A 22,582-nucleotide genomic window follows, 5' to 3' on the forward strand; every position below is an offset into this window, starting at 1 on the left:
TACTCTGTTCCTTTCTGAGTAGTTTCTGTTGTATGAATGTACCTCTTTTATTTCTTCACTCACTCCATGGACATTTGGGTGGTTTCCAATCTTAAGCTATTATGAATAATTCTGGTATAAACATTCACTTACAAATATTATGTGAACACAGATTTTAATTTCTTTTAGGTGGGTTCCAAATAGTAATTCTTGGGTTACATGGTAAATGTATGTTTAACTTCATAAGAAGCTGCAAGAGCTGTTTTATGACGTGGCTGTATCCTGTTGCCTCCCCACCAGCAATGAAGGAGGGCTGCAGTTTCTCCACAGCTTCACCTGCACTTGGGATTAGTGTTCTTTTATCACAGCTATTCCAGTAGGTGTGCAGCGGGGCCTCACTGTGGTTTTCATTTGTCTTTTCCTAACGACTAATAAAGCTCGACATGTTTTCACAGGTATATTGGCTATTGCTTATTTTTTATGTAATCTCTATTCAAGTATTTTGTCCATTATTTCTATAAAACTATCCATTTTGTATCATTTGTCTTATTTTTTGGCAAGTTTTTCTTATAAATTCCCTCATAATCTTTTAAATTTTTAAAGCATGGTAGTTTTCATTCCTGATTTTAGTGACTTGTGTTTTCACTCTTTTTTTCCCCTTGGTTAGGCCAGTTAAAGATTTGTACATTGGTTGATTTTTTTAAAGAACCAACCTTTGGTTTCATTGCTGTTTTCCTACTTTCCCCCCTCTATTTTATTGAGTTATTCTCTACACTGCCTTATTTCCTGTTTTCTGCTGGCTTTGGATTTTGTTTGCTCTTCTTTTACTACGCTCTTCGAATGGAAGCATAGTATATTGATTTAGAGACCTTGTTTTCTAATATGTGCCTTAAATGCTATGAATATCTCTCTAAGCACTGCGTTAGCTGCCTGCTGTAACTTTTGATATGTTGTGTTTTTGTTTTCTTTTATGACTTGAATTTGATAGCTTGTGTCCTCCATTTTTTATTGGTTAGTCTAGTTAAGACTTATGAATTTTTTGATATTTAAAAAAACGAACTTTTATTTTTTTTAATTTAGAGATATGTTGTTAATTTCCAAATACTTGAGGATTTCTCAGATTTTATTCATTGTTGATTTCTGAGTTGACTCTATTGTGGTTGAAAACATCCTTTGTATAATTTCAATCTTTTAAAATAATTTGAGCCCTGGCTGGTGTGGTTTAGTGGATTGAGTGCTGGCTCAATTCCCAGTCAGGGCATATGTCTGGGCTGCGGGACAGGTCCCTGGTAGGGGGTATATGAGAGGCAACCATACATTGATATTTCTCTCCCTCTCTTTCTCCCTTCCTTCCTCTCTCTCTAAAAATAAATAAATAAAATCTTTAAAAAAATACTTAAAAATAAAATTAATTGAGATTTGTTTTATGGCCCACCAGATGATCTCATCTTGGAAAATGTTCCATGTGCACTTGAAAAGACCCTGAATTCTACGTTCACTGAGTGAAATATTCTACACAAGTCAATTAATTCGAGTCTATTGATGGTATTGTTTAAGTCTTCTATGTCCTTGTTGATTTTTAAAAAATAAAGTAGTCCTATCGGTTATTGAATCTTAGGTATAGAAATCTCCAAATAATCACTGTTGAATGCTTATTTCTTCATTTCTCTATTCTTTTACTGCTTTCTTTTTTGTTAGGAAAATATTTTTAGTGTATCATTTAAAATCTGTTGATTTTTAAACTATTTTTCTAGTTATTCTCTCAATAGTTTCTCTAGAAATTGTAAAAGACATCTTAATTTATCCATCTCCTAGAGATTATAACTAATTTAATATTCATGAAATATAGAAACTTCCTTCCAATGTAGCTTTATTCTCCTCTCCTCCTGTGTGCTATTATTACTAGATATATTATGTGTTGTTATCAATCTGACAAGGCAGTGTCATAACCACTGCTTTACATAATCTTATGTCTTTTATAGGCATTAAAGGAAGAAATGAAAAAAATAAGCATTTATACTATTTTATATTTACCCACATAATTTTTTTAATTTCTGGTTTTTCATTTCTTTTATGGATTTGAGTTACCGTTTTGTGTCATGACATCCTAAGATTTGTAGGATATCTTTTAACCTTTTAAAAATTTTCTTCCTTTCTTCCCCCAAACTCCAAACAGATGAGTAAGCTCATCAAGATGCTCTCGCTATGAATAAGGAGACTTGGCCGAAAAGGTAGACCAGCTCTTAGCCTGGAAATCAGGGTCTCTCCCTATGTTGAAGAGAATCTTGATTATGACCAGAGGGTTTTACAATACTAAATCCAATGTGAATCTCGTCACACGCAAGATGAGGATATTCTTGCTTGCATAACTTGTTTTCAGAAAACACAGAATTCTGTGATAAATGATGATTCTGCCCCATTAGGTAAATATGGGCAGACAGCCATGGTTTACTGGCTCACCTGGTACTGCAGGTTGGAAGTTTAAACCCATGATTCAATCTCCCAAGGATATTGTCAAATACTGAACTCAGACCTCCAAGGAATGAAAAAATGTATTTGGAAAAGCACCCTTTGAAAACTACATCTATAGGAAGGTTTGAACTCAATGATGTATTGGCTAGGAAGAGACCACAAATTCAACAAAGGAAAGCAAAACCAAAATTTAATAGTGTGCTCCTTCCTTTTTGATTTTTTTACAATAAATGAAACTAAGATTAAGAAGAAGAGAGAATAATTGTCTTGAGAAGACATGAAATTTATTACCCTATAAAGCTTTATTTTTAAAAAGAAGTATTTTATCCCAGATGGAATTGTGTCTCCACTATTATGTGACACTACATGTGAGTGCCTTGCTTAGTAGTCACATTTTTTTTGAGTACTGACTCTATTGTTAATCATTCCAAATATTGTCATTACTATTGTCAAGGCTAAAAAGGGTTTGTTTTTAAGTTTCAGAATTCTATTTAAATCTTTTGCCCTAGATTTTTCTTGGTGACACTTTCTTATTTCTTTGAAATTTGTATACTTCTTTTTCATATTTTGAGAAATGTCATGAAGTATTTTATTTCTGCTACCTTTTCCATGGCGTTGAAAAGATGCAAAGATTTATGCAGCTGGAATGAATTCCTTCTTAATCATTTTAGACATTTCTGTGATAATGAGTATGTGTAATTTCTCAGCTCTCTCGATTTATTATAGGTTAGAAATACTCCTTTAAGGTTAGTGGATGCATTTTGTGGTGGAAGAAGGGGAGAGAGGAGTTTGAAAGTTATTTTAAGACAATGAGAAAATTTTGTATGTGTCTGGGGGGCGTGAACTTAATGAAGGTTTTTTTTCATGCAGGAGGCAGGTCTACCAAAAATAGTAGCTTGTGGGTTGATAATTTTTACTACTTGTGGAATAGGCTTTAGGAGGCACAGGATTGGACAGATTGTTCAGGGAAGAATATCTTGGGCTAAGCATTCTGTTTAGCACTAAGGGTTCCCCATAGTCATAGTGCCCAGAGAATTAGCATGTGAACTGGTTCTTCCCTCCCCTTTCCGTGTTAAATTCGGTCTCATGGTTGACATTATTACAGAAGCTTACTACCTGCAGAACAGCTAATTCTATCAGTGTGACACTTGAAATAGGCTCTTAGAATCCTGACACCATGACCTCACCAAGTTCGCATCATTAAACAACAGATAAATTTAGAAAGAACTTGGATCTACGTGATATATTACTTCACAGGACTTAATAGGTATTCATCTGTAGCCTGTCTTTTTTCGCCTAAGGCTGGTATAGCTAGAATGGCATTGCTTGACTTCCTAACTGGGAAAATGCCAGACTATTGATGACTTTTCAAAAATTGAAAGATATTTATTTTTTTAAATATATTTTATTGATTATACCATTAGAGTTGTTCTATTCCCCCCCTTCATTCCCCTCCACCTTGCACACCCCCTCCCTCACCCTTCCCCCCTTTAGTTTATGACCACATGTCTCAAGTTCTTTAGATTCTATATTTCCCATACTATTCTTGCCCTCCCCCTATCTATTTTTTACCTACCGTCTATGCTACTTATTTTCTGTATCTTCTCCCCCCTTCTCCTCCTCCCACTCCCCTGTTGCTAACCCTCCATGTTTTCTTCATTTCTATGGTTCTGCTCCTGATCTAGCTGTCCTCTTGGTTTGCTTTTGTTTTAGATGTGGTTGTTAATAACTGTGATTTTGCTGTCCTTTCACTGTTCATAGTTTTTATCTTCTTTTTCTTAGATAAGTCCCTTTAACATTGCATATAATAAGAGCTTGGTGATGATGAACTCCTTGAATTTGATCTTATCTGAGAAGCACTTTATCTTTCCTTCCATTCTAAATGAAAGCTTTGCTGGATAGAGCAGTCTTGGATATAGGCCTTTGGATTTCATGACTTGGAATACTTCTTTCCAGCCCCTTCTTGCCTGTAAGGTCTCTTTTGAGAAATCCGCTGACAGTCTGATGGGCACTCCTTTGTAGGTGACTGTCCCCTTATCCCTTGATGCTTCTAGGATTCTCTCCTTCATTTTGGTCTTGGCTAATGTAATTATGATGTGCCTTGGTGTGTTCCTTCTTGGGTCCAACTTCTTTGGGACTCTCTGAGCTTCCTGGATTTCCTGGAAGTCTATTTCCTTTGCCAGACTGCAGAAGTTCTCCTTTATTATTTGTTCAAATAAGTTTTCCACTTGTGGCTATTTCTTTTCCCCTTCTGGTACCCCTATAATTCGGATGTTGGAACGTTTAAAGATGTCCTGGAGGTTCCTAATCCTCTCCTCATTTTTTTGAATTCTTGTAACTTCACTTTTTCCTGTTTGGTCATTTCTTTCTTCCTTCTGGCCCACCCCCTTGATTTGAGTCCCAGTTTCCTTTCCATCACTATTGGTTTCCTGTGCATTTCCCTTCATTTCACTTAGTTTAGCTTTCATATGTTCCTCTAATTTGTGGCTAAAATCAACCAGTTCTGTGAGCATCCTGAACACCAGTGTCTTGAATTGTGCTTCTGAGAGGCTGGCAATTTCTCGGTCACTGAGAGTTATCGGCTCTGGGACTTTGAGTTCTTCTTGTGCCATCTTTTGGGCTGTTTGTGCCTGTTCCATAGCAGGATGGGAGCCTTAGGTGTTCACTAGAGCAGGGCAAATAAGTCGCTGGGTTGTGACGCTGTATGTGGGGGCGGGGCCAAAGGAAAGCAATGGCGGGCACCCTTTGCTGCCTCCCACCGCCACTGCAGGCCATGTGATTTGTCCCACTGCGCCCAGATGGGCTGCTTGGTTCGTCCCACTGCTCGTGAATGTGAGACCACGGTCAGCTGCTGCTGGGTTCGTTGCTGGGGGCTGCATGGTCCGTCTCACTGCTCACTCCCGCCGTCCGGAGCCCTCACTGGGTCCATGCTGCTATCCCGGCTGCCTTGGTGCCTGGGGTCAGGAGATCTTTCCTGCCCAACCCAGCTCTGCTGCTGGCTCCGCCCCTCTTACTGGTCTGGTTGAAAGGTTCGTTGTTGTTGGACTTCCATATAATTCAATTTTCTTTTCTTTGGCTGCGGCTTTGTTCTCCAAACCTTTGTTGTATTCAAACTTGGTTGTGGGAGAAGGCACAGTGTTTCTACCTACGCCTCCATCTTGGTGGAAGTGAAAGATATTTATTCATTCAACAAGCATTTTTTACATTTTTATTTTTTAAAATATTGTTTTATTGTTGGTCAAGTACAGTTGTCTCCACTTTGCACCTGCCCCCGCCATTGAGCTTCTATTGTTTGTCTGGTGCCATGTTAGTTGCTGCATCTATAATAACAGACCAAGCAGACAAGACCTCTTTTCTCCTAAAACACTTGAACTTATGGGGGAAATAGATAATAAAATAATTAAACAAATCATATTGATGTATAAAGTCATGTAAAGATATAAAACCAGGACCACTTGTCTGGAGACTAGAGGGAGACTTCACCAACACCAATGAAGGGTTTGTGGTGGAAGCAAGTGATTTAGGAAGAGGGAGGCTGTGTGTGCATAGGTCTCACAGCAAAAGCAAGCATCGCTGGTCTCAGGAATCCACCCTCACCCCCACTTAAGTAGCTAAAATGGTGAAGCAGAACATACAAGGGGCTCAAATATAAAATATAAGACTAGAAAGGTAAGCAGAGGCCAGATAGTGAAGAATACTAAAATGTATAAAGGAGGTTGCTCTTTAGAAATTCCAACCTTATAATTCAGGAAAATAGATTCTATGTTGAGTCATTAGTTAAGTAGATAAATTCTTAGCTCAAGATTTTTGCAGTAATTGAAACTCTTTTTCTTGAAGGAATAATAAAATTAGTGATTTGTACATTGTTGTATATGATGAAAGAAATACCTCTAATATCCATAGCAGGAAAAAAACAACTCATTTTGACTTTTAGTGTGGTGCTATATTATCCATTTTTGGATGCAAAAGTAAATGTGTATTTGTCAAATTAAAGCATATTATTAAGACTTGGAAATAGTTGATCAATTTGGTTTGTACGGATGTGGTATAACACAGGAGAATACAATTTTTCATATTCAAAAGCCTTGTGATAAAGGTATTTGTGCAGGTTTAGACATTATCTTTAGAAGTAAAAATATAAGAAGAACCAATAAATAATTTGTCTTCTTTTCTGCTGTAGCTATTAGCTAGCTTTAATGTTAGAAACATCGGAACACATATATTCTAGTAGGCATAGCTTGAGATATTATCTTTGCATAAGAAGGGAAAATAAATAAATGAATCTTTTATTTTGAATAAATAAATGAATATTTTATCTTTTGTTTGTAGAGGGGGGAAAAGCTGAGGCAACTTCCATAGGAGTCCTTTTACCCTTCAGTTCCCTAGACAGAGGAGCTAAGTTAAGGGTTATTTTTATTTTCTTCTGTTTTTTTTATGGTTTAGTTAAAGTAGCAAGGAAATTAAAATGTGACTCATAATATTGCGTCATTCCCAGCAATTTTCCCTGACAGTCTTTGATAAGTTTGTTTTATCTTTAACATTAAGGCAAATTTACCGTTCCTCTGTCCCACTAAGGAAGCCCAGGAGAAATTTCTTCCCCTCCATCTTCATCCACAGTGCCCCACTTGGAAGAATAACTTTGTGGGTGGGAGTGTGTGAAACGTGGACTCTTACACCCTTTGTAGAAAGCCCTTGCTGTTTGGAAGACCCTCTGTTCAATCTGGATGGGAGGACAAACCAAGTGTTTGGACATCCATCTTCAAAAGTCTGTGACTGGGCAGGACCTTCCTTGTGGTAGCCTGGGTCCCAGATGATCAGACCTGTGCCTCTTGTGGGTGGTATTTTCTTCAGGGGACACTGGGGCATTGATTTAATGGTGATGTCTGAGGCCCATGACGCATCTGGTTGAGCAGGTGTGCGGTCAGCCCTTACCGCTGTATTCACCCTCCTGACTACTGCCCTAACTTCCAATTCCACACACACCTTTTCTTAGCATTTAGTGACTGAAAAGCCTCATTTTCTGTGTTTAAATCCTACATACTGTGCTCATGTATTTGTCACAACCCACAAAATGTGCTGTGAACCCACTCCATAATAAAAAATTATTGACCACATTTCATAGGTCGTGTACTCTGACAAGACTTTATAAGCGTTCTCATTGGGTGCTCTCAATAACCCCACGAGAAAACATTATTATCCCTGTGTTTCATATGATGAAACTGAGACAAAAGAAATGCAATAATTTGCAGTTACTAGTAAAGAGGAAGACCCAGATTTGAACCTGGGTAGACTAAGTTCAAAGCCTAAACCCTCAAGCACTTGACAACAGACACACTGAGCAAACTCTATCATATTAACAATTCATAGTTATCTAGCATCTTGGCTTCTGCTTAATAAAAAGGTAGGTTGCATATCACATAAACTCTCTGAGGAAGTCATATCTGGACTTCTTTTGGTAGGATCTAGGAGAAGAAAAGTTGAGTCAGTAAGGGGGGAGCCCTCCTAGTTCATTTTTTATGAAGTACAAGAAGTATGAAGAAGGACAGATGTGTTATAAAAAGGCAACTGAACGAAATTTTGAGATGCAACACCACATATGGGTTTACTTTTTCTTCTTCCAATGCTGAGATATGGTAATTAAGCAAACTGTGTTGCCAAAGAGGGTTCTGGGTTTCAGGGTAAATACATCTATCTAACGTGGAGTGATTAGGATGGAAAACCCCCGTGGAATGCGAGGGAAGAGGAGCCCTTGGATCTGGCCTCCATTCCAGCACTTACTGGTAAGCCTTGAGCAGTTCAAGAGTTACCTCTGCTGGCATGCTGTTAGCTGAGGGTAAGCAAAACAACTAAGCTGCACGAGGTCATATCTGTACCAGCCTCACTTAGAAGCCCTTCTCAACCTTTGGGATTATTACATTTCAACACAGAAAGGGCAGGCATTTTAGTTCATCTCTGGATTGATGAGGGACTAAAGACCAAACCTGGAGAACAAAAGGTAGAGGGAACAGAAGTGTCTCTGCTGTCTAATGCCTCATCTGTACTGTTCCATATGCATGTACAATCAACACGAATATAGTTTAAAAAGAGCACTACTCATTTTGGAAGCATTTGGGCACAGGAACTTTGCCTGAATGGAAGTGTTGCTGGGGCCTAGTTCCAGCTCAGGAGGAAAGCCAGATGATTGTCACTGGTGATGTGCTTTCTTGTTCCACCTGAGTATCGTTCCTCTTATCTCCCGAAAGCACTCAGCTGTGATTTCAAATATCATTAAGATTTCCATGGTCAATTAGCTTCCAATTATTCCTGGTATGTCTGAGGCCACAGCATGTCTGCCTAAACAGGGCTGCCAAGCCCCTTTGAAGGGATGAGATGCAAACAAGCCATGGAAACCAGTGTGGTTATCTTTGCCTTTCTTAGAAGAAGAGCACAGAGGTGGCAGAGACTGTGGATGTTTACATGGCTGTTCATGGCATGTGCCACAGAAGACACTGCTAAGTAATGTTCCCGATGGCCTTGAACATCTCTGGGCATGAGACCCCCAGCAGTGAAGTCAGTTTTTGATCTGATTGCTATTTAGAGCCCATGCTGTTTTGTGAAGAATAAGATTCAAGATAACTAGAGTCACTTCCCTAGTCAGTTTTCTCCGTGTTTTTTTTTTCCCCCAAAGTAACTGAACGCAGCTTCATGCTCCCAGCAAAAAGAGTCATCAATAAATTTAAGCTTGTTTCATGGGAGACAGAAAGAAAACATCACAACACTCTCCTAAGACAGTTGTATCGATCAGCATCATTTCACTCAGGTTTCCCACTATGTTATAGAACATTTAAAGAGACAAATTGTGGGAGACCTACTTCCACCATGGCTTCTTGCTGTATTTATTCAAGTAAAAGAAACACCAGTGTGGGGTCACCCCATGCTGGGCTGGCCCAGATTTTGTACTTCATCACAGTTTCATGTGTTCCAGAGAATGAGTGAATATAAATACATCATTGACAATGAGGCATATTAACACAACCGTGAAAGGTGAAAAAAGGAAAGATAACAAGGAAGGAAGGTAGGAAGGAAGGAAAGAAGATAAACACTTTGTCAATATGCAATAGAAATAAACAAGCATGGCACTATTATTATAAAGGATTTATAAACCTACCCAAACAAGTTTACTGTCCATGGTTTTTAAGGCCCAGATTTGAAATGTGACACACATAATTTTATAAATACTTTCAATATTAAAAGTGAAATTTATTCTTTACCACATACCAAGGAACAACCATCATTATGTATACTTTTGGAATATACATCTATATATTTAGAATTTGTGGTGAGTTAGATAAAGACTGGTCTGAAATTTTGCTCTGTCAATGTATAAACAGATTCCTCATTCTGTATATAAGCTCTTGATTATTACTTTTTCCAATGATCCAAGAGTACTGACAAGATTCTAAGGAAATGGATGTGTTTGTGTGGGCTGATTCGTAGTGAATGGTCCATCTGTCAGCATCCCGGGTGATAAAAAGATGTGGAGAAAACAAGGTGAGATTAAAGAAAAGAGAAGGAAGTGGACATGAGTCAGCTATTAGGAAGCAGTAGACGTGAAAAAGCAGTGGAGATTTCTGCTTGGTGTGGGTCATTTAGGGTTGTGGCTTGTAGCATCGGGTTCTTCAGAGAGGCAAGAGAAACACGTATTTGAGCAGTTACTACAGGTAGACTGCCTTGTATTTATTTTCTTATTTTAATTTTCTCATCTGACCATGATGGGCAGCATTTTTAAATCCCATTTCACAAGACATAAGAAAATAACAGAAATCTCAGTGAGGTTATGTAATGTGCCATGAATTGTTTGCACAATTAACAAAGGAAAGATGTGAGATTTGAAATCACATATCTGACTTGAACTCTTTGCTACTATGGCAGAAGGTATTTTGCAAAGAGGGCCATGGCATCGTCTCCCATCCAAGCTCTTCTACAATGTTATCTGTCCATTCCCCGTCAAGAGGTGGTGTCCAATTCCCCGCCCCTAGAATCTGGGCTGGCCTATGAGTCACTTGTAACCAATGGAATATGGAAGAAATGACATTGCATGAGCTGCAAGGCTTGATCAGGAAAGGCCCAAAGCCCATGCAAGCTTCTTGGGACACGTGTGCTGTGGGAAGCTAGTTCTTATGGTAAAAGACTACCCTGATCCTGCTGTCTTAGAAATACTATATTAGATGCTATTGTCAACTGTTCTAGCTGGCCCAGCCTTCCTGCCATTGCTGCCAGCGCACACATACTGTCATGTATGTGAAGCCATGTCGCTTTCTCCAAAGCAGCAGAGTCACCTCTAAGTACCACTGAGTGAACCCAGTCAACTCCATTTAAAGCAGATTAGTCTAGTCAAGCCCTGCCCACATTCTTGACCCACAGAACCATAAGCTATACTAAATTTTGGGAAGTGTGTTACATAGCAGTAGGAAATGGAACATCTTTTAACCATAGGGTTTCCCTTTGCCCTAGTAGGGGTGTTCAGCCTTTTGGCATCTCTCGACAACACTGGAAAAAGAAGAGTTGTCTTGGGCTCGCATTAAATATACAAACACTAATGAAAACTGATGAGTGGGAAAAAAAGGCTTTGAGTAAATGTACGATTTTTTGTTGGGCCACATTCATAGCCATCAGGTGCCACGTGTAGCCCATGGGTTGCCAGCTGGACACCCCAGCACCTAAGGCAAGACAAATAGAGAAAGAAGGAATGATACACACCTTAGTGCCTAGAAGAACTTTTACAGTCTCACTAATTAGAAACTGATCAAAACTGATAAAAAGAGTTTTCAGGAGGCTAGTTAGGGAAGGGTTGGGGCCCAGTACAAGCTGGTGGGAAAATTTCAACTAAAAGGCTACTATAAATAAGATGTTACATCTCTGCAATTGCTTCAGATTTTGTCTCCATTGCTGTCTCCTCTCCCATAATCTTTCCCAGTTCTAACCTTACACAATTATCTGAATTAAGCTCAGTCAACTCTTCCATTACTTCACAATACTGTACTCTGCTCACTCAGCCATGTCTACAGAAAACAGTCTAAATTTCTTACCTTGTCAGATCAGACAGAGTAAAGACTAAGAGTAAAGGGTTTGGAGTTAGAAAGACTTGAGGGTGGCTAAATTTCTCACCAGAAAACCTTGTGGTCTGTCAGTATTTTTGTGTTGTCTATTTCTGGATATGCAGCATTTACTATGACCAAGATGATGTTTTCTGGAATAATGTGATTATTCTTTGAAAGGCATCCTTATAAGCAAGTAACTCACGTCGATACTTTATACACTTTCTTGAATTTCTCAGTAAATTTTACTCTCAGTCACCCTTTCTGCAAATAATTTAAGGCCTATCTAGGATTCCAGACAGTTATTTATAGCATCTGCTCAACCAAAAAAGTTATCAGGGAAGTGTCTATACATTAAAGTTGCTAGAAAAATGCCCTAGATGATTCAGGATTATATTTCTTTTCCAAGTTCCTGGGGAAGTGCATTATCCAAAGTACGTGGAAATGTCCTCGGGCCTGCAAATGTGATGACATAGTTAAGGGTAAAGAATGATCTCCCCAGCCAAAAAAATTATTATCCTAGCCTAATGATCAGCACAGATTTTAAAGGCAGTTGTAGAGTCTGTCAGGGGCCCTCTCATCTTTCCCAACAGAAGAGTCCATCTGCACCCCACTGTCTTTAGTATATGACTCTGTTGTGGGACAAGTGGGGGCTACTTTAGTGCTGACAGTACTTTGTGACGCAGCCCAGTGGCAATATCATAAGGTGAAACGTTAGTGGTAAGAAACGGTGGGTTTATCAGATGCTGGGACAGGAATACGCAGCCTTAGGGATTATTTGAAATGTACCCTCAGGGTTAACACCTCTGATCTTCTGATCGGACCTTATCAGAGAATGTTTTCCCATCAAATTTGTCTGGACCCTTGGTTTCCTATTCACCTTACTCCTTCCCTAAACCCATCACCTATGATTTTGGATTAACTATTAGAATCTTATTTATTATTCTCAACCACACTTGAATTTGGAATCTTCTTTTAATTGACTTAGAAATGACTTGGCCGGCATTCCACTTTCTCTCACCATGTGCCAAGTTCTAGGAGGCCGGCATATCATGGCATTTGGGAGCATTATTTGTGGGTTAGACTACTTGGATTTGATCTCAGCCTTGGGTGGAGCAAATTATTCAACCTTTCTCAGCATCATTTTGCATTATTAAAAAAGTGATTTTTTTAAAGATTATATTTATTTATTTATCTTTAGAGGGGAAGGGGAGAGGGAGAGAAACATTGACCCCCAGCAGGGGTTGCCTTTTGTGCGTCCCCTGCTGGGAACTGGCCTGCAGGGAACCTGCCTGCAGCCCAGGCGTGTGCCCTGACTGGGAATCGAACCGCGATCCTCTGGTTCGCAGGCCTGTGCTCAATCCACTGAGCTACACCAGCCAGGGCATCAAAAAGTGATTTTAATAAATGTACTTGCTCAAGAGATTGTTATGTAATTGAAAAAGATTGATACCTTATGCAAAATGCTAAAAAAACCAGCCTTTATTATTATTGATGTTGTTGTTAAGTTCTTTTAAGTATGTAATATTGGACCATACTCTATTGTCAACTTTGCTGTTCTACTTCTTCCTTAGCAACTTCAAGGGCTCCCAGTCTGTTTCCCTGCTAATTACCCAAATGGGTTAGGTTTAATAATAATACATCAATGCCAATGTATTATTCAATATTTGCAAAACTCTTATAAGGATCTACAGCACAACTCTCTCATAAAAGAAAAGGGTGGTAGAAAGTAAAAATCCTAGGAGAACTAAAGTAGTTTCTATGATCACTTGAAGTGTTTTTATCACATATTGAAGATGGATTGCATGGATTACTTACTATTCTATATGTTTCCTGAAGTCAAGGATCATGTCTGTCTCACTCACTGCAGTAGGTACTCTTAGTACCTCATACAGTGTCCTGAAGGTAGGATGCCCTCAGTAAAGATTCACTGAATGAAGGTACCAACTTTACATCTCTGGGGAGGATTGTCCCAATAGCAGCTGTATTGTCTAAGAAAATGACTCTGGAAGATACATTTCATTATTTTTCTTCCTTCTTTCCTCCCTCCTTTCATCTCTTTCTCTTTCTTCTTTTTGAGGTAGCTGAAAATAGTTTGGAATGTTTAAAGCCTGTCCTTCATTTCACTTTGTGTTGGTGCCACACTTGGGATATTATTGAAATACAATATTAGTCCTGAGATTCTGTTTTTGAAAAGACCATGAACAATTGGAATACTTCAGGGGTAATAGAACTTTTCAACTGAAGAGTTGAGTCTTTGGGCAAGTGATAGCACATAATTTTTCAAACAGCAATGAAGAATCTTGGTTGAAGTTCAGGTTTGCAAACATATTTCCCTTGGCATGAAGAACAATGTGATGATAGACGGGAGATGCTAAAAACAGGTGGAGGACAACAAAACATAATTAGAATTAGAATCATGACATATTAGAATTAGGACAATAGGTGAAAAATCTGGTAGAAAAATAAAGCAGACAACTTTTTTGCTGATTATTTTTATACCAAAATGAGAGACTCCTTCTGTCTTGCACAGCAGGTATTTTTATGAACTCTATTGCAAATATCCCAGAACCCGGGCAATATTGTGTAGAACACCCTTCACCATCGCAAGAATACTCAAGATCATGTCATGCCTTATAAGAGAAGTTCTATGGCTCCTTAATCATGAATTTTAAAAATTAATATAGTTTCTTAGATGACTCTGCTTCTTGTATAACCTCAGTTTACATCCTGGAATCAGCACATAGACCATGGATGTTAGCCTTCCAATCTGAGCACAACTGTGGATGTGGTGAGATGTGCCTTTTTTCATGCCTGTTGACTAGTGCTATCTATTTTGTGTCATGGTGTTTATCTCTCATAGGTCAGACTGTCAGCCTAAGTGTCACTGAGAACTCTGTCTTTACTAGCACATGCTAGGTGACACAATCATCCTTCTTAAAGTCTTCTCTTGGGCCATCACAACCGTCGATGCCATTAAAGGCTTCTGTCAGCAACTGGGCATGTTGGGCTTCCACAGTGTATTATCCAATAAACCCCAGACTTGGTGTGCTGAGTGGGCTGATACAGCTTTGGAGTCGAAACAGCAAAGTCATTGATTATATTTATTTAATTTGTGTCTGATTACGGCTGGTGAGAAGTATCTGGTTAGAGATCTTAAGCGTTTATCAAATGTCTCAGTCTAAATGGAAGTGAGTCTGAACCTTTCCCCTGTGTTATCCCCCGATCCCCTTGCAATAGTTGGTTCAATGGGCCTGGGTGCCTGGATAGGCACGTTTCACCAGAGAACTGGGGATGCCGGGAGGCAGAAGCGCAAGAGAAGCAGAAAACCTGTGGGAAAGCTGAAGCCCAAAGGCTGAAAGGAAATCACAGTTTGGCTGAAGTTCAAAAGCAGGTCTGGGGCTGGACTACTTGGCTTTGAATCCTGCCTCTGTCCTTAGTTGTGTCGCTGTGGTCATATCATTAATCACTCTACCTCAGATTCCACACTCATGGAGGAAAAGAACAACAAACTCAATGATATATATGTATAGCATCTATGTGTTAACTGTTACTGTTAGTATTATTATCATCAATATTACCACACCCAGGGTAAAACCAGGGACAGAGACAAGTTCTAACTCCTCTACTAGTCAAGTATGGTCTGTCAACATCGGCCTCACCTGGAAGCATGTTAGAAGTGCAGAATCTCAGGCCCCACCCCACCCTTCTGTTTCAGAATCTGCATTTTCACAAGGCCTTTTGCTTGACTCCTGAGCGCACTGAAGTTTGGAAAGCCCTGATCCAAATCAAACAACAGAGAGAGAGAGAGAGAGAGAGAAGGGAATACATATGGAAGGAAGGTTGAAGGATTTAAATCAGTGTGCTGAATGAGATCTAACACTGGGTTTTTTTTGTGGGCTGACAGGAACCAGCAGAGGGAATGGGTTGCCCTGGTTTCCCTGCGTGGAGAGGAACCCTGGGGATGATGAGGGATCTTAGGGCAAATACTAGAGCCTACAGCTTAGCTTTGTGTTTAAAACTCTCATTCAGCCCTGGCTGCTGTAGCTCAGTGGGTTGAGCACAGGCCTGCGAATGAACGGATCACAGTTTGATTCCCGGTCAGGGCACATGCCTGAGTTGCAGGCCAGGTCCCAGCAGGGGACTCACGAGAAGCAACCATACATTGATATTTCTCTCCTTCTCTCCTTCGCCCCTAAAGATAAATAAATAAAATCTTTAAAAAATGAAAAAATGAAACTCTCATTCATGTTTGTTTACTCAGCAATGAAAGGAAAGGCTCTCATAATTGGAATCCGCTGCAGTCTTCCCACAGCATCCAGTTAGAGACAAGCCGAGGGGCTGTCAGGATGCAGATCATCGATGATTACAGACCAGTCATCCTGGAGAGAAAACTTTACTTTGTCTTAAATGCTCTACCTTTTTACTCTGAGCTTCACCAAAGGATCCATGACTAGGGAAGACAGAAAGCTGGATAGAAAGGCGATCTTCACTGCTGCAAAATACATTCTTGTCAAAACCACAAAACGCCGCAGCACTTAAAGAACATGAAAAGTCACCGTAATATTCACACTGAACGATGGCCTCTCCCCTCCCTTTTTGTGTAAGGATCTCACCAGAGGAGAGATGACATGGGGACAGATCGTCTTAATCTTTCTTTTCCTCCGGTCCTCTGAAGAAAGACCTTTTCAGCAAATTAAACAGGTAAACAAGACTTTAAGGAGACTGCTTAAACTGCTTAATAGGACAAATTGTTTTTTAACACCCTTAAGCAGCTGTTGGAATCGTCAATTTACATACAAATAATGGGTATGCTAATTGCAAATCTTTCTCTCCAAGTCATTAAAAATACAAGTGTCCTTTGGGACTTCTAAACGACAGTTTATTGTTGTTCTTATTAGTTACTACACATACTTGGGCTCACCTATTTCAATATTTTTTATATAGTTTTTGCAGTTTAGGTAGTTCTTCTGCACATATGTAGTTGAGTTTGTGAGATTCTACTATATGTAGACTTGAACAAATTGGCAAAAAAAATTAAAAATTCATTATGGTGCAAAATAATTTAACCAGTGTATGATTTTTTTCCACTTGGCTTTTTAGTTTACCTACTATATCTTAGTTATCTTGTGGAAGAGAATGTTCAGAGCCAGGGAATTATAGTGTTATTGCTCTGGGCCATAATTTGAATTATTACTGATATCCTATACTTCCAGAGTATAATTTACTTTAGGTATAACCACTTTTTTCTTGGATATTGAACCTGTGAAACTTATTGATATGCATCACTAATTTGCATTAATATGAATGAGAATACCGATTATTTCTGAATTATTATTACTTATGGATCACTATCTGAATACCATTGCTTCCTTAAAAACAGCACATAAAGTATTTATTTGATTTATTTTGTACATGAGGTGGTTTATACTTAGATATAGTAATTAAAAATAAGCCCAAGAAAACTCAAGGAAACAGAGAAATAAATGTTAAGAGGCACTTCTGGTAATATGGTTATTTCAATTAGGCACTGAGTCTGAATATAAATTCAAAGTGACTAAAGAATTAAAAGGTCCTGAAATGCATGGTCAAGTCATCATCCATTTTTAATCCCCGTTTAGATCTTTGAGTAACCCCTCCTGACAAGTGCGAATAATTTATATTTTAAGAAAATTAACGTGGTCTGATCATTAAAATTTAACTAAGAATGCTTCCAAGTGACTATGGGGACAGTATTCTGAGCTCTGACTCCAGCACAGGTGCTTGAATAATTTAGGTGAAATCAATTTTTGGAAATACTTCAAAGCAATGATGAAGATATTATTCAGTTATGCACCAAATCTAATCACATATGTATCACTTAGAAATCTAGCTTTATATAACAATTAATAAATAATAAACATTTTAAAATATGACCACAAAAAGCATAAAGCAACCTAAAATTGTTTCATACTTCATTTATATTAAATTTTTCTTCAAAACGGACTCATTCACTCAAGCCCCCCCCACATGTGTTGGTGAACCCCCTGCCCATCCCTGCACCCCTGCTTTTTTGTTATCAGAATTAGGGAAGTTTCCACTAAGTTTCATTTTTCCCTCACATCCATTAAATATCTCTTACATAGAACAGGCTAAACATACTTTCTTTGGATCCTCATCAATTTCTAGAGTGAAGATTGTATTTTTCTGCAAACATTTTTGTCACTTTCCTACAGTACTCTCTAAATTCTCATTTTTTTCTACCTTTGTTCTTTATTTAGAAAATAAACTAGCTTTCAAAGTTGCCATGAGTTTCAAGCAATCAGAGATATTTTAGTAACAAGCCATGCTGTCCTAATTCATCCTTAAAAGCCCCTTCTCTTCCTTTTCTCCTTCCTTTTTATTGTCCCTCTTTCTTTTGTGAACCTATTAAGACATGTGTTTCACAATCACACACGTTTATTGAATTGAATATCAAAACAAACATTGTATAACCTGAAAAAATGTTGCATAATAATCAGCTGTAAGTAAACTTTGAAACTAAGCATAAATATGGATTTATCATAAAACTAAAGGCTATTCAGTGGTAAGTGAAAAACATCTTGACTTACAAATTTGTAAACGATCTGTAAATATTGTTCAAAAAACTGGTTGTTCTAGCGGCATTGTAAGAACATAAGTTATAGTGTTAAATGTTACCTCAGTAAGAATATTTTAGACATATCTGATGGCCTAATTTAATAAAGGGGTTGTAGGGGACTGGTTTTTCTTGGCCTGGCAAATGTGACTCAGCTCTGTATGAAAAACCTATAGTTGCCAAGTGGTGGGCAGGAGCCAGATCTTCAAACCAAGTTTTCCTGTGGGAATCAGGCCTAGAAAATGCATACAGATTGTTACGGCTTGCTCTTGCTAAAACTCCATCACCCTGGTCTAAAACAACAAATATGTATTCTCTATCTTCAAGGTAATATCCAAAGCCTGTATGAGTTTTCCCAAGGACAGAGCTAATCAGCTCATTGCCATTCCCCTCTGCATGTTATTTTCATTTCCTTGATTGCACCTAAAATGTAGACAATGATATTCTATGTAGTAGGTAATAAATCTTTCTCTGATGTAAGACTCCAGGAAAACAATAAAAGCCTGTCTAGGCAAGGGTCGGGCGCTCCCCTCTTGAGAGAGTGGCCGAAGCATCCATAGGCACTCTCCCCTTGAGAGAGGAGTCTTGCCTGTTCCCTTTTCCCACACAGGATTGTTGTCCCCTGTACATTCCACAACAGGCAGACTGCGGGACGGGGTCTGCAACAAAGGGTGATCTTTAAAAGTTCATGGAAGCCTAGAAAATATAGTATATATCTTAAGCAAGCATTCAGCAAGTTGAGTGAAATCATAATTAATTTTTAATATGTGTCTATAGAGCCATAATCAGAACATTCCATAAATGTTAGGATCTCTTTTGAAATTATGAACAGGGAAGGATGATATGTTGCTACTAACATAGCATTAGGGCATTCACCTCTTTGCATACATACATGTATATACAGTATGAATATAAATGCGTGTAAACCCCAATGTGGTATTTAAATGTATGCTCCTATCAGGATTAATATGTTAAACAATATGTTTTCTTGCCACTAAAAATGAGGGCAAAGTGAAGAAAGGAAAAATAAAATTCTCTCTGTCAAGCTGAGATTAATAATGGGCATTAAGAAAAACAGAAAGAAGTTTTGAAGAAAGCAGCATGAAGTCTGCCCAACCTAGAATCTGATCGCTGATAACCTGTGCTTTGTAATCTGCTGTTCTCCACCTCTGCCCGTCAAATAGAGTTTTACGACCACTTTCACCTCAGTGTTGTTCCAGTCAGCCGGAAAACTCCATGGCTCCTTTGGACACAACGGGTTTTTCTCTCTGTTTCATCTCTAAAGGGGTCACCAATATAGCAAACAATTATGAATTTTCAGGGGAAAGCAGAATATCCATGCAGAGCTGAGCATTTTTTACTCCATGGGATTATTGATTTGTGCAGTGACTTTTGTCCTTGGCAAATCTCAGTTTTCAGTGGTGTGCAATTTTGTAAACATAAGCCAAACTCTTGGGGCCTTCCATCAATTAATACCTACTTTATTGGGAAGCTTGTCTTTCTCCATAGGACTTCACTTTAGATAAAATGAGATTTTGGGGGAAAAAGTATACTAAAATGATGGGCTAATGTTAAGGCCAAACCAAGTAAAGATTAGCCTCACAATTAGTTTTTATTAAAATTGGAAACCAGGTTTGGTTTTTTTTTAAATGTTATTTATTTATTTTTAGAGGGGAAGGGAAGGAGAGAGGGAGAGAAATATCAGTGTATGGGTGCCTCTGCCGGAAACACACAATGTACCATGTGTCCCCTGCCAGGAACTGGCCTGCAACCCAGGCATGTGCCCTGACTGGGAATCAAACCGCGATCCTCTGGTTCTCAGGCCCGTGCTCAATCCACTGAGCTACACCAGCCAGGGCGAAACCAGGTTTTTATTATGAATGATCTCATAATACTCTCAAAAAGGTTCTCATTCCTGTTATTACCGCTAATTTGAGTTGCGTAATCATGTCCCCTGGGGAGCTCGTCTGCACATATAGGATGTTTGGCATTGCCTAGACTATACCCACGAGAGGCCAACAGCACCCTGGCTGCCAGTTGTGACAACCAAAAATATCTCCAGAGAATACCAAATGTCCCTTGGGGGGACAAAATCACCACGTGATTGAGAAACACTGCTCTAAAATATTTTGTGTCCTCTCTTGCAAGTCGCCCAGAAAATTAGGTTTATTACATACAGAAATCCTCTTCATCTGATCCGGGACCCCTCACTGGGCAAGTCTTTTTAAACTGAGCCTCAGCTTCCTCCTTTGTGGGACATCTAAGTAACCCTCAGTTCTTCCGACCCAGTATGCCTGCACTTATTTCTCCTGATGTTCAAGTCTAGTAGGGTGACATGATAGTTCCTTCAGGACAACTGCTGTGTGTCTCTCACCAGCAGAGCTACTCAGTTTTCCAGTCTCCGTTAACTGTTTTTCCAGTCATTCTTCTACCACCAGCAGCTCCAATCTGGCTCTTCCTCCTCCTACTTCTCTTTCTAAATCTGCTGATTCTCCCACTCAGTGAACATGGATCACCAGTAGCATACTATGTTTGCTAAAGTGATGCTAGCTGCTGTAATAAGTACAATGATAAATCTCAGTGATTTATTAAAAAGTAGAAGTTTCTTTTTCATGCATATCATTGTCCATCCACATGCATAATTTTTATTTTGATTGGACAACTTCCATGTGATCCATGCAACCCAGATTCCTTTCATTTTGTGGTCTCATTCTTCTCTAAGTCCTTGAAGTATTTGCTTTTAAAATGATGAACAGACAAAGAGACCATGGGGGAGGTACACTCACTTTAAACCTCTAAACTTAAAAGTGGCATATGAAAGAACTTCCCCTTCCATTTTTCAAAATTCAGTCGCCGACCACACCTAACTGTAAGTCAGGTTGGAAAATGCAGTCTAGCAGTGCAGCCATTTGAAAAAGAAAAAAGGTTTTGGTAATAGTCTCTGCCAGACTCAGCCCTTCAATGCATCTGACCCTCCAGAAATCTAGCGTTCTCTTGGCTACACCTGAACACCAATCTGGTGGGCTCCATCAGAGCTCTTGTTCCTTGATAACACAGTTCCCTTGCTCCAAGGATTATCTGTTGTACTTGCTCATCAATCTTGGTGGTGTAAGCTTGAGTCATCTCTGGGGCCCCCTGTTCCCCATTTTCCCCAGCTGCAGAGTAAAGTAATGGCTGATGAAATGGTGGCTCTTGATTTATTTCCTGCTCCCCATTGTTAGCCAGTCTCCTAGTACTGCCTGATAATCTTGTGTCGTTTTGGTTTCAGGTTGGAAATCCTTCTATTTGTCTTTCATCACTTTGGCAAAATTTTTTCCCAATGTTCTTTACTGTCCTTAAGTTGGAATCCTCTTTACCTTGCAACTTTTGATAGATGATTGATCTTTCATTCGACTTTTTAAGCCAAAGGTTATTGAAAAAATTTTTCACCTACTTTTTTCTTTGCTTAAAAGCCTATAGTAACTCTCTTATCTTGCCTTCCTTTTTTTCTTCTTTGTTGGAGAAAGAGGTGCTGCTCTCTGATGAGATCATGCCTTATACAATTGACACCATCACCGAATACTTGCTAGAACCACCTCCTTCATTTGTCACGACTCTCTCAGGGCTTCTAGTGGTTCTTCCACTTATGTTTGTGAATTAAATGAGGGGAAAAGTGGGTAGGGGCTTTCAGGAACAACTGTAAAGTTCACATAGACAAAACTAAAGGGGGTGGAATCAGGGGAGGGAGGTGGGAATGGCCATGGTTGGAGGGAGTCATGGGGGAAAAATGCAGACAGCTATACTTGAGCAACAATAAAATAATTTAGAAAATAAACAGATGAATGGCAAACTTCTAGAGTAAAAATTCCACTGTATTTCATTGTCTTCTTTATAACTACTACCTTTTGTTGAAATTCCTGAAACCATGATCTTCATCCATGAAGACTTTATATAAGACTGAAAACTTTTCAAGTTTGAAGATGTTTCCTCAGTTCACATACATCTCTCCATAATATTGGCTCTATTATCTACCTGTTATTTCTTGAAATTCTTGTATCTCTCAGGACTTCTCCCATCATCCTATTCAAGAGTAACATGCTTCTCCCTCAGGCATTCAATTTCTTTTTTTTTTCTAGCTTTGGACATCTTTAGTTCTCCATTTCTTTTCTTTTATCTTTTTTCTTTTAAATCTCTTTTTATTAAATAGTTTTTTAATAGCACAAAAACATGTAGCTATGCAGATGTCACTCACATTTGGACTTGAGCTCACTGCCAAGTCCAGCACCATTTTCCCCTTGCTGTATTACCACCCAACTCCATGGAAAGCAAGTCAATACGTAATAAATTATGGGGCATCTGCCTTCCATTTTAACTTTTATTCACCTAGTCCCCAACTTTAGAATTTTATAGAATGATCATTATTTTGTAAAAATAATGAATGTTAATTAAAATTTGTTAA

Source organism: Sturnira hondurensis, unplaced genomic scaffold (genome assembly GCF_014824575.4).
Source record: "Sturnira hondurensis isolate 20B ecotype Veracruz unplaced genomic scaffold, ASM1482457v3 Scaffold0019006, whole genome shotgun sequence".
Classification (NCBI taxonomy): Eukaryota; Metazoa; Chordata; class Mammalia; order Chiroptera; family Phyllostomidae; genus Sturnira; species Sturnira hondurensis.